This window comes from Trachypithecus francoisi, unplaced genomic scaffold (assembly GCF_009764315.1).
Source record: "Trachypithecus francoisi isolate TF-2019V2 unplaced genomic scaffold, Tfra_2.0 Lachesis_group2, whole genome shotgun sequence".
Classification (NCBI taxonomy): Eukaryota; Metazoa; Chordata; class Mammalia; order Primates; family Cercopithecidae; genus Trachypithecus; species Trachypithecus francoisi.
In genome coordinates, this window is record NW_022681465.1 from 4,101,841 (window position 1) to 4,115,584 (window position 13,744).

Sequence of the window (13,744 nt, forward strand, 5' to 3'; positions counted from 1 at the left end):
ATAAATATTTGCTGGTTTAGTTTCATCCCCTGGTAAATACATATTCAAGGCTGGAATAATTTATATGCACTAATATGAACAGAGCCCTTTGTTTGAAAAATAAATTCAAGGAAAATGAAAATAAACATAAAGGAGACAGATCTTAACCAGAGATTTTAACGGGCACAGTAGGTAGTAATCTGTCGTCGTCATCATCATTGCCATGCCATTTCTCTGGAGGTCAAGAGGGGCTTACAAAAACAAATAGTTTTAGTCTCCCATCCAGTTCAAAGCTATGGACAAAATCGTCAAGACCAAGAATCTCGGCAGCGTGCCAGTGCTGCTAGGTGAACTTCAACTTTCTTGTAAAAACTGCACACACAGAAAGGTAGCAAATAACTCAATGTCACTGTGAGATGTTGCACTCAGCAGCTCAATCAAGAGTTTTAATTAATGCTTCCCTAATGCTCCCAAAGAAGAGAGCATCCACTTACCACCTCGGTATTTACTCCACAGTGCTTGGGTGTAGAGAATGAACTAAATGTGTGCTAGTTACTTTAAGCTGCGTTATAGGGAAAGCTAGTTCTCTCATCTTGAATCTACATACAAGGGACCATTTGCTAGTACAGGCTTATAACCAGAAAAACCACACTCCAGAGGGTCCATGGCATGGGAAGATTTCATCGATTTCAGTCATCAACACCAGACGGTTTGCTAATTTAGGTGCTAAATCTCAAAATGGTTTCTCCACTTTGGTGAAGTTAGGGCCATGTTAATCACCATAATTAATGTTGGTAATGAGCTCTCAATAGAATCACCTCTGCTGAAAAAATCACCCCTAGCCATATTACATGGTCCTATCACCTCAAAAGCTACTCTCGCGTTTTAATTCTTCCTTTTGGAGCCTTCTCAAGAGGTTAACAATGGCTGCATCACTTTCTTTCTGAATCAGGGTCTCCCTCTCTTGGGTCATCTTCTATTTCATCTCTATTCATCTAATATAATGTGGCCTAGTCAATACTCTCAAACACTTCGTTGAACTACTTTACAGAAATACTTTGAGAAGTACACACAGTGTCCACACAGTGTGTAGGAAAATGTAGATGTTACGCTTACATTGGTAAAATTAAGAATATTCAAGGCACATGAACTGAAAATATTTTGGAGACATGTTCTACTCTTGCATAAGCAGGGAGTGAGTATCCTATGGTTTTCACCTTTAAAGATGGTGTCTGAGTCTTAATCCCTAAAGTGATTTACATTGAGCTATTGGGCCAAAGGAGTTTTGATTGCCTGGTGCTAATTCTCAAGGTAACAGAAATTGCTTCCAGGATATAGTTACTTCTACTATGAGTCAACATTTCATGTAAAATGTGGTTAGAGAACTTCAAAAAGTAAAGAGCTGGGCTTCATCAAGCCTAGGGGATATATTGTATCAACCATTTTGGGTCTTATTTTCTTCACAATCTCATAGTGAGATTATGTGAGAGCAGCTAATCCTCACCAAAAGGACAATTTTTGGAGGGTATCCTAATGAGAAACGAAGAGTTAGCAGAACAAGTTGATGTAGACAAATTGCTAGCCTCACTATGAGCTGGAATCAGTAGGAGAGCTTCAAAGAAACAGATCATTTTAGGATAGACCTTAAAGAATAATTAGGATTCAGCTAATCAGAAATAAATGGTGAAGACATTCTAGATAGAGGAAAAAGAAACATGATCAGACCTACTTAGCAGAGTCAAGGGTGCATAAAAGAATCCCCCAGATGGTAAGGTTGAAAACGTGGGTTGAGCCCCAGATTGCAGAAAGCCACAGTGAAGGGATGCGTTGTATTATATTTTACATTGCATTGATGCATGCCTATCTGTGATAATGTATACACAGTGCACACATTTTTCAGTGGAAGATGGAGCTCCACCGAAGTTGCTTGCAAACCAGTTCGGGGAAGTGTAATGGAGCCACTGATCTGGCTGCACTCTGTAGGATGGGAGGAGAGGAGGGAGAAGGTGACAGAGCCAGCGGAATTACACTGGAAGAAGGAAGTAGTAAGACAATCTGCAAGGGAAGTCTACCAGAGGAAGAACAGGAGTGTTTATCAGCTTTAGGAGGCAGGACCTTGTCAAATGGTGTGTGGTGGTGTTCTTTCTTGACAACTGTGACCTGAGGAACAGGTAGAGTTACCCCAGCAGGAATAAAAATATCCAACAAATAGAAAAATAAACATCACTTGAACAGAAAATGAATGGTAACAGAAATCATGGATAAGTTTTCAAAATGGGAAAATGGGGATGTAGAGGAAAATCTAGAGAGGAAATTGGTTTGGTGAGAGAAAATGAAAAGTGAGAATTTAGGGCCATACTAAACGGAATTGATGACGATTGAAAATATCCAGCTGCCATTTTCCAACTGCTGAGCTCAACGATGTGATTTTTTGGTCAAAATTCCAAGTTGATTTGAGAATCTCTAATGCGTAGATGACAGCTTAAGTCTTGGAAACTTCTGTGACTTCGAAAGGAGTTAGTGTTGTGGACAAAGGGAAATGCACCCCCGTAGACTGAGATCTGAGGCCTGAGGAGCGAAGCAAAGAAGGAGATGGTGACGGGGGAGGGAAGCCAGAAGCAGATGTAGGGGGAGGGTGGAGGCCAGCCCATCCACTGTGGTCAGAGAGATCTCGGGGAATGTTGCTACCACTAAGCTGTGCATATGTGCGTGTGTTTTAAAATCACCAGTGATAGTTCACCAACCTAACCTTTACCCCAAGTACCACTCATTAGACATTGATTTCCTTATATGCTGCCAAGTTATGCTGTAATCATCTCACCTATGCTTGTGACTTTTTTTTTTTTTTGAGACAGAGTTTCTCTCTTGTTGCCCAGGCTGGAGTGCAATGGTGTGATCTCAGCTCACTGCAACCTCTGCCTCCCAGATTCAAGTGATTCTCCTGCCTCAGCCTCCTGAGTATCTGTGATTATAGGCACCTGACACCTTGTCTGGTTAATTTTTGTATTTTTCGTAGAGATGGGGTTTCACCATGTTGGCCAGGCTGGTCTTGAACTTCTGACCTCAGGTGACACACCGACCTCTGTCTCTCAAAGTGCTGGGAATACAGGCGTGAGCCACCGCAGTCAGCCCCCTCTTGATTTTTAAGACAACAATCACAATAAAAAACAAAACACATACTCAATAAGGCTTAGGGGCATTTTGCCCGAGGGAGTGGTTGCATATGCGGATTCCAGGGAGTGGGTGAGACAGGTCCTCCTTGTCTTAAAGGGTGAAGGTGGGCCCTGTTGAGCCAATTCAGAGGTCTGGCTGAACACTGCTTTCTGTGTTTTCATTCTCAGACTGTGCAGAATACACATCCCCTACACAGGAGGCGTGGGGTGGATGAGAAGGAATGCGGAAGTACCTTGGGCTCTTGGAGAATTCTGTGATAAGAAAACTCAAAGAAAATGAGAGCATCAACCACTTCAGACAACAAACACGGTAAAAATGTGGTCAGTCCTGCTTATTATTGAGAGCATACTGACTACTAGAGATTGCATTTTTAGTGAAAGCAATTGACGTAGAAGCAGTCTTTCAAGGTCAAGGCAGAAAATAAGAAAGACTTATTTGAAGAAATTTGACAGTGGAAGGAGGCTGAGATAGTAGGACCCAGCAACAGGAGGACCCTCACTGTTGAACACAAAAGGCCTGAGCATATTTACAGAGACAGGGCAGGAGAAAGCAGGTATGCAACCCAAAATGTGTTACAGGCATCTCATACTCTGCTCTCCCTCCCATCCCATCTCTTTCTAAAGCATAAACCTGGCCACACAGGACTGCAGATGAACCCCAGCATGATCCCATTGTCTAAGAATCAAGTCCAGGGAAATCTGAGTGACCCTAACCCCCTTCCTGCTCCAGCCAGCCCGTTGCATCCTCTGACCCAGACTCCCGTGTCCAGTGCAGGGACCACACAAGCACACCCACTAGGAGAGTGGCCCACTCCCGTTCTTGGCCTTTTTGTCTATCACTCTCAGCTAGGCTGTCCTCTCCCCCACTCCAGGGAGAATCACATCCACACCAACACCTTCCAGGGCCATCCTGCTGGACGTCCTCCCGGTTCCTCTCCCTCCACAACCATTCCCAAGCCTGTGCTCACTTGGCCTTTGCAGCCCTCCTGGATGACACTCATGTATTTCCGTGAAGCTGTTTCTGAGCTTGGTTTTGGAGACACTCTGGGTGTGCACTCAACTGAGGTCCCATAGACTCAGAGTCACAGCAACCTGTCCTTCACCTGGAGCCTTCGAGAAACGGTCCCCTCCTGTGCGTCACTGGCCTCTCGCCCCGCCAGAAAGGATACATAGTATCCCAAGCACACACTCCCTCAGCCTCCAGAAGCCTCTGGGCTCCCCTGCCGATCCCCAACTGGGCAAGCTCTCTTCTCATTGGAACCGCCGGGACATTCTTTGCACTGACCCCGGATTCCCTTCAGCCCTGTCCTAGGCAGTGCTCATCTATATCTCAATCCTACCTTAGGTTTCTGAGCTTATTCTTGTCTTGTCTTTAATACTGAGAGAGAATAAATGCTTTAAAAGCATTTGTTAAATAAATGAATTCAGCAATGCCCCTGTCTCATGGAAGGCTAAGCTAAAGAAAACTTGTTAGATTCTGATAATAAGAAGTAACCATGATAATAGTAATAAATAACAATAACGCTTACCAAAAAGTTTATTATGCCAGTCACTGTTCTCAGTGCTCTAAGACAATTAACATATTTGATCCTCATCACAATTATGACTATTTTCCTCCCCATTTTACGATGAGGAAATCGAGTCAAAGAGAGAGAGACAGGGTAGTATCTTGAGCTGTTCCACACAGTGTATGAGGAGCCCAGGGGAGTTTAGACCCAGTCTGCACACTCGTTCTGGCTCCAGATAAGGTCAGAATTGAATTTTATTGATCAATTTAAGAGACTCATCTTGAAAAGAGACATATACTCTCCTGACATAGAAACTGTGGGATGTTAATCATTTTGTGTTTGTTGAGCAGTGCAGTGCATTATTATAGCATTTGGTTTACCTCCATTCAAACTCAAGTGTTTAACCAGCCCAAGAGCATCTGATAAGTAGGTGGCAAATAAACTCTCCTATGCTGGGGTAACGGCTCCAGGAGGATTCATTCTAACTCTATTTTATCATGTACTTAGTTTATAATGAAACAGACTGAAAGAAAAAAATGGGAATATTGTTCCAATAACGTACGCTGTATTCGTGACCAGAATGCTCTTGTGTGAGTTAAATTGATCTCCATTGCAGAAGGACTTTCTACGGAGATATAGAAAGTGAAATAAAAGAAGGAAAGAGGATGCAGGAGTTTACTCAGTGACAACCTACAAAGAGGTCGGCAAATCCAGGCAGGGATGACGCCTCTTTCCTCTCTCTGTTTCCAAACGTAAACACAGGGAAACCGGCAACTCTTTCCACCATGCCTCTGCCTATCTTTTCCTGCTTAATTAATCCCTTTACGCAATCAAAAATGGCTTCTGCCTTTTAAGAGGCTATGACATTTTTGATGTTTTCAAAAGGCAACAGGCCCTAGCGCCCTACCCTATCCACCCTATCCACTTCTGTCTTAATAAAAATAACTAAAACCTAAGCCAAGTAGGAGTAACAGACATAGAGCAAAGGAGCCTGGAGAAAGAGCTGCAAATGTGTCTGCTCTGTCACAATGAGGGAAGAGTCAGGAACACAAGGTGTGAAATTGCTGATTTCAGTTTAACTCTGACACCTGTGAAGACCAGGACTAAAATCAGTCTAAGGAACATGTTTTCAGAAGCCGTCAGGTGAAAAGAGGAACATTCATTCTACTTTTCATTTCTCTGTTAGTTATAAAGAAGATGCAGGTGGGCTGTAAAACATCCCACTATTTATTTATGTGTTTTTGATTAGAAACACCCTTTTTTATTTCAGACCTCTCCTTTGGCAGAATTCATTTGGTGATTTTGATCCATTTTTGGTCTGGAGTCACAAGTTTCACACAATATATTACTATTAATTCCTCTTTCAGTTTCAGTTTTGTAAACCAGTAGTCTGTAGTATACTCACTTAGTGGCTGGGACATGTTCTGAGAAATGCGTCATTAGGCGATTTTGTCATTGTGCAAGCATCACAGAGTGCACGCACACAAACCCAGATTGTCTAGCTTGCTACACACCTAGGCTGTGTGGTCTAGCCTATTGGTCCGAGGCTACAAACCTGCACAACATATGACCATACTGAATGCTATACGCAATTGTAAAACAATGCTAAGTACCTATGTACCTGAACATATCTAAACTTACAAAAGTCCAATAAGAATATGGTCTGATAATCTCTTCTTTTCTTCTTTTTCTTTTTCTTTTTTTTGTTTTGTTTTGTTTTGTTTTGAGATGGAGTCTCACTCTGTCACCCAAGCTGGAGTGCTGTGGCACGATCTTTGCTCACTGCAACCTCCACCTCCAGGGATCAAGCGATTCTCCTGCTTCAGCCTCCTGAGTAGCTGGGATTACAGGTGCCTGCCATCATGCCCGGCTAATTTTTGTATTTTTAGTAGAGATGGGATTCCACCATGTTGATCAGGCTGGTCTCGAACTCCTGACCTTGTGATCCACCCGCCTCAACCTCCCAAAGTGCTGGGATTACAGTCGTGAGTCACTGTGCCCAGCCTATGATCTGATAATCTTACCGGACAGCTCTGATATATGTGGTCCCTCCTTATGTGACACATGACTGCATTGACACTGAGAACAGCGGGTTTACCAGGCCTGAATCCAGGGTGGCTGGCTTAGTTTTGATGGCTGAATTGACCCGACTGAGATGATTCGTTTGCAATTCAATGAAGAAAAGTTAGCCCTCTCAGCCTTTCTCCCCAGGCAGTCCTGAGGCAGCCCTTCAGAAGTTCACCACATGGAGAAGCAGCAGCAGGGATTTCTCCTTTAAACACGTTTGTCTCCTATTTTGGGTTAATGCCCTCAGTCTTCTCTGACCTGAAGTACATTTTTCCAAGCAGCACTCACTGTAAGATTCTGAGAAAGGTGCTTTCTGCCTTTGCTGAGCTTCCAAAAGGCAGCTGTTCTTTGAACATGGAGTCTGTCCTGATGACACCTCCTCACTCCAAAATAACACGGGCCTCCTCTTACCCCCACCTCCTCCTGCCGGAACCCCACCCTCCAGAATGCAAGCTGCAGTATGGTGGGTGGAGCTGTGGGCACAGTAATTGCTGCAGGCCAGACCCCGCCTCCCAACAGGTAGAAAGCTCATCAGTCCCAAGTGCCCAAACCCCCTTCATTTGAGTTATTGTTTGTTTTTGTTTTCATTTTGATTTTTAAATAAATGCTGATTTATTCTCACACTCCAATTGCCAGTCAACTTAGCAACTTCAGTTTTAAATCACTGTTTCTGCCTACCAATCTGGAAGTAATTGATAAATGCAAGAATATTCTGGAAACAATCAGCCTAACCATTATTGTGCTGTCTTTGCTTTCAATTATCTAAAGGAAAACATCCCGTGATATCAAAATTTAGGATGTCCTATGAGTTTTCACTGCAGACTCGACTGAAAGCTCATTTTGAAAGTGTCTAGGCTGATCAAAGTTCTGCATGCACCCCCATTAAGAATCTGTGTTATCAAGGTTAGCTAAATTAGATATCATTTTCCTTAACTGTTCAGTTTTACAAACTATTTATAAAGCAAACACTAGGTATCTATCTAATATCAGGAATTATATAAAGAGATTTCCATACTTGGGTTGCCAGAACAAGCCAGAGAAAACATTATTTGAGAATAACGGCATCCCACAGAAAACGCCCAAAATCATCTACTCAAAAAAAATTTCCTGTACTCACGTTTTGTGTTTTGTGTGCATGTCACAAAAAGAATGTTCTACTTTTATTGGCATCGTTGGTTTCCTATATTTTCTAGAAACCTATCCCTGTGATTCATTCTATCATTTCTCTTTTTCCAAATTCATAGCAACATCCTCATTAAGTGCACTACTTGTGACATACGGTTGGCAGAACTGTGACTTTAGGAGAACGGTAGACTGATTCTTAGATAAAAATAGTTCAAAATTTCTGCAATTCGGGGGCTTTAAGAGTTATTGAGAATCATCTTATCCACAGTTGTCACTCAGCAGGTGAGAACCCGAGGTCTAGAGAAGTGGCCATTTCAGACCCCCCAGTAGGGAACGGTTGGGCCCAGGAGGGCCTAGAACTCATGAGTATTCAGAGTCACAGGTGTATTACTCAGGGGACATAAAAGAAACATGACAATGCTCAGGTACTGTAGTGTATGTGTCCACAGAGAGGAGGCAAGCAGAGGCCATGTGGAGGGAGCTTCCCATGGAGTGGCAATTGCTCCCTCAAGAGCTCCTGCAGAAAATGTGGGACAGTCAGCATTCCGGGTGGAAATGCCCGCATTCTGGGTTGAATTGTCAGAGTTCTGGGTTGAATTGTCAGAGTTCTGGGTTGAATTGTCAGACTGAATTTTTAACGTTCTGCATTGAGTTGTGTTCTCCCTAAATGTATTTGTCAAAGTGCTAACCCCCAATGCCTCCGAATGTTTTCTTATTTGGAGATAGAACTGTTAGATAGCTAGCAAGTTAAAACGAGGTCATCTGGGCAGGTCCTAATCAAATATGACTGTTTTTTTATAGAAGGAGGAAATTTGGACACAGAAACACCCAGAGGGGGGACCATGTGAGGAGACACAGGGCAAAGACAGCCAAGGAGAGGGGCCTGGAACAGAGCCTTCAATCATAGCCCTCAGAGGGAACCAGCCCTGCTGACACACTGATCTTGGACTTCCAGCCTCCTGAGCTGCTGGCACTGCTGAGCCCAGCTGTGGTAGTTTGTTATAATGGTCCTAGTAAACTAACACAGCTGGGTTAAAAAGCTGTTTGCTATGGGATAAGAATGTAAGATAGGAAGGGAGAAATTGTAGAGAGCCTTGTCTTTTAATACACATCGTCATCCTCTATGTGTTAAGGGGCCATGGAAAGTTACTCAGCAGGGCTGTAAGTGCTTGAACATGCATTAAAATCTATAACTACATATCTCTATCTATCTAATATACATGTGATATATGTATATTATATATTGTATATATAACATATGTATATATTATACATGTATATATAACACATATATATTATACATGTATATATAACACGTATATATGTAATATGCATGCACATATTATATGCAATATGTGTGGGTGTGTATATACTCTCCTGCAGCAATATAGAGCTGACTTTAAAAGGTCAGCACTCAGGAGGCTGAGGCAGAAGAATGGCGTGAACCCAGGAGGTGGAACTTGCAGTGAGCCGAGATCGCGCCACTGAACTCCAGCCTGGGCGACAGAGCGAGACTCTGCCTCAAAAGAAAAAAAAAGAAAAGGTGTGCACTCGAGAAAGGTAGCCCTTCAAAATTAAAGCAATAATTCAGGCAAATTATTATAGAAGGAGGAGGAACAGGTGAGATTCTGGAAGGAGAAGCTCAAGAGGGGATACCCAGATGTCTGGAGTGAGCAACTCAGCAGGGGTACTAGCCGTTGGAATAGACATAAAGAGAAGAGACAAATAGAGTAGAAAGAGGGAGCTGGAGGAAGCAGACAGAGCCCAGGTGTGCAAGCCTTGGGTTTCAGATGCTGAGCTATGGTGCTTCCAGGCCTGGAGTTCATGAGAAACATCTGAGATGAAGAGAACAGAGATGTCGATGGGAGTTCCTCACAGATGGGAGGTTGTGAGGCCGTGACATGAAGACAGTTGATCCAGGGACAGAACTGGGAGGCTGGTTAAAAGGAAACCAGATACATCCTCTGGGGAAGTGGGCTGAAGGCAGAGGATGAGGAGTCAGTCCAGGAGGTGGATGGAGTTGTGGAGGGAAGACAAGGGTGGAGAACGAGGCCAGGCCCTGAACCTTTTAATAACTTTTCTCTTAGAAACTTGCCAATGACTCTGGCCTCATTTATTCACCCATTTGTACAAAACTCAAGCAGCAAACATGGAAGTATGCACTGAAGTCCAGGAAATGATTCAATTCTGTTAGCTTTCTTAGCTCATTAGTTTCTCTTAGATCGGTCCAGATGTATCAGGGTTCTTTCCAGTCATTGACTTTTCAAATTTATTTATTTTTTCACCTCCAAAGTATCTGAAAGCTCTCTTATTGACATAGTTTAGTGTATTTTAGCAAATACAGAAATCATTCTACAGGCTCAGGGTAGGTTTATTTACAGGCTCTTGAAGGGTTTGGAAATTCATATCAGCCATAAACATTGATATGTTGGTGATGGTTAAACAGATGATTGCCTTTTATTGTTGTCATAAACATTTTTGAAATAATTGTTTTCCTATAAAAAGTAAATACACTCATAACTATGAAAACAGTGATATTTGAATGTGGCTTTAAATAATTATGTTACAAAATTTATATTTTATGTGCTATTTTCACCATGTAGGTTATACAGAAACTATGATTTCACTGTTTCAGCTATTTCCCTAGTTTTATTTTTATTCCCTATAAAGCTGGTATTTCATGTCTTGAGGGACAAAAAAAACCAATTGTTAAAATAGACCTGTCAGGTCCCACCCTGCCCTATGGAATCAGGATTCTTGAGAGAGAGGGGATAGGCATCTCTATTTGTAATTAGCTCTCTTAGATACCTTCTACTTACCACAATGTTTGAGAATGTTGGCTTTTAGAGATAAAAATGTGGTCTGGAAAAATAGTAAAACTGTGACACCATAGCTTTCACATGACCTGTCTCCACTGCAGAAGGATAGACACTCACTACTTATCCCAAATTTGAAAATTGTGGCCGTAAAGACCTGCGGTGCTCTTGGAGCTTGCTGAAACTGACAGGTTTCACATAATAGCTGGCTTTTCTAAGTGCATGACAGCCATGGGTGCCTCTGAGCACACACAGGGGCCGCGAGTAAAATAAAATACTTGAATGGTGCATTCAGGGCATCTAAACTCTGAAATGAGAATAAGAATAGAATTAACAGCGGCAACAGGCACCGGCCTTTCTTGAGGAGACCCTGTGTTCTGGGGCCTACGTCATCCTGTGGATGTCCATACGTGGCTCATGGTGGACTCTCTCAGGGAGTTCTCCGGTTCCTGGATGCTCCCCAGACCCCAGCTCCTGCTACAGGCTGTGGTCTGTGCATCACTGTGGAGCATCCTGACTCTGGGCCTCCCCTCACTCTGCATGCTGACATTGGCTCTTTTTGTCTCTGTGTATCCATCGGTCAGACATTGGTCTAGAAATCCTCGTCCAGCCCGGCTCCTGGTTACCTGCTCCCTAGAATAGGGCTATCAGCCTATTCTCCCTGCCAGTGTGTCTATTAGGTACTTTGTTATTTCCCCGATCTCCAGGCATCTTTATTCTTCATCTGTATTCCTCCTTTAATTTTATGAAGTTTCTTATCACTTGTCTAGCAAAGAGTAGGAAGAAACTGGAAATTCAGAAATAATCACATCTTTCCTACTCCCACGTGAATTTTTACGATGGTTAGGAGAGGAGGCACGGCCCCACTGGAACACTCAGTCATCCAAGGTTGTTCTTAATCCTATAATCGGCCGTCACACCTTACACAGGCACAAACTTTCTCTTTTGCAATCAATGCAAAGTGTATTTGGAAAGAATTCTCTCTGCATCTTCCAAAGGCACTGGGACAATGAGTGCCCTTCAGTCTTAGGTGCTGAGCAAGCGCATGTCACCAACTGTGGAAGGCTCAGTCTCATGACGAGTGGGGACAGAACTTGACGGCACGGCTGTCACCTCCACCTCCGTCTGGAGCGTATGGACGTCACGTCCATGCCTCTGATGGGCCAATAAGCATGAGTGTGGTTTACTGGTGAGTGGGATGATGAAACCCATCACACAGAAGCTTACCCTGTCTGAATGTGTAATTGAAAATAATTTTGGAGAAAAAGACCACATAAACAAATGTTTTCCACTGATAGCAAAGGAAGTAAAAGTATCTGGAAATGTTAGAGAATGTTTCCAGCCAATAAAGAAGAAAACCCTGGGGAACGCCTGGCTAGCAGTTTGGGTGACAACAGTATGCGTGAGGCTGTGGGTGGCAGCCGGAGAAACACAACACAAGCCAACACATGCTGCAGGGGACTGATGGGCTCTGGGCTCCAGGAAGGAAGGGCACACTCATGTGGGACAGGCTGACCCCAGCTCTGTGGCTCTGGCATGTCGCTGGGTCCTTCCTCAGGCTGACTGCTGCCATCCGAGTTGGAAGCACAGGTGCTTACATCAGCGAGCACCTCTATAGGAGGAGCTCACACCTCCCCCTGGATTCTTGCTTAGAAATCCTAAGAGAATACCCCAGTAGTCCAGTATGGCCCTGAAAATCATCCTCGGGGCAGCTTCTGCCAGGTGTGATGGCTGGACCCCTTTCTTACAGGCACAGAAGTGAAGCTCTGCAAAGATGGCAGATGCCTAGCGTGGCCAAGTGGAGGCGGTGAGGTCTGCTGCAGGCACTGACACCCACACCCTCTAAAGTGTCATTGAAAGAAAACCCAAGTCGTTGCCATCGAATCACAGAAGTCACCAACTAATATTAGGAGACTAGGGCATTCAACAATCTTCACCTATTCTTCTTCATTTTTGAGGACACTCAAAATCACAGGAAACCTGAAATGATGTAGCTATTCATCAGATTACACTATGAGATGTTTAAAAAGAATCAGAATAGAAAAACCAATGATTATAATGTATTTATAGACCATAATATTTCTTTTATTTTCCTTCTTTCTTTCTTTCTCTCTCTCTTTCTTTCTTTCTCTTTCTTTCCTTCCTTCCTTCTTTCCTTCCTTCCTTCCTTGCTTCCTTCCTTCCTCCCTTCTTTCTTTTTTTTTTTTTATAATGCCCATATCTTGAGTAAGCAAATGACATTTTGCAGCTAACAAACCAACCAATCTTTAGTTTTATTTTCCCTAGTCAGGAGGAACATGCATCTTCAACTGACTGTGGACACACATCCTGAAGAGATTCTGAATGTGCTCACACTAAGGTTGGCAATTCAGGTACAATGAGACATTTAATCCGATCAGCCCCTTGTGGAGTGTGCATGAGACCCATTTTACAGATGGAGATATTGAGTCTTGGGGAGAGGTTAGGTTAGTTGTCTGGCAGAGCAGCCTGCATGGTGCTGAGTGCTCAACTACCATTCATTTAAATCTGGGCTCCTGACCCTGTCATGCTGTCATCCAGGGTGGTTACTCCTCATGCAATTCCCCAGCATCACTGGCCACTCCCTACCTCATTTGATGCCTGTGTGGCCTAAATTCCAGGCAGCAGTTGGGAGGACCCCACATCTGCAGTGGAGAGGGACACCGTGTAGGCAGGACGGGAGCAGCTCAGATCTTTGGATATCCCAGGTTGAGTTGGAGCTTCCTGGAAATCCAAAATCAGTGGCCTAGCAGGGAATGCCAGGCGGCCCCTCAGACCTGGACAGGCAGCCTGGGCAAAGGCCCCATGTGACTGAAGCAGGGCTGGGTCAGGAAACAGAGACTGGAAAGAGAGAACCTAAAGGGACCAGATGCAGTGACTCACGCCTGTAATCCTAGCAATTTGGGAGACCAAGGTGGGGATCACCTGAGGTCAGGAGTTCGAGACCAACCTGACCAACATGGTGAAACCCGTCTCTACTAAAAATACAAAAAGTAGCTGGACTTAGTGGCACACACCTGTGATCCCCACTACTTGGGAGCTGAGGCAGGAGAATCGC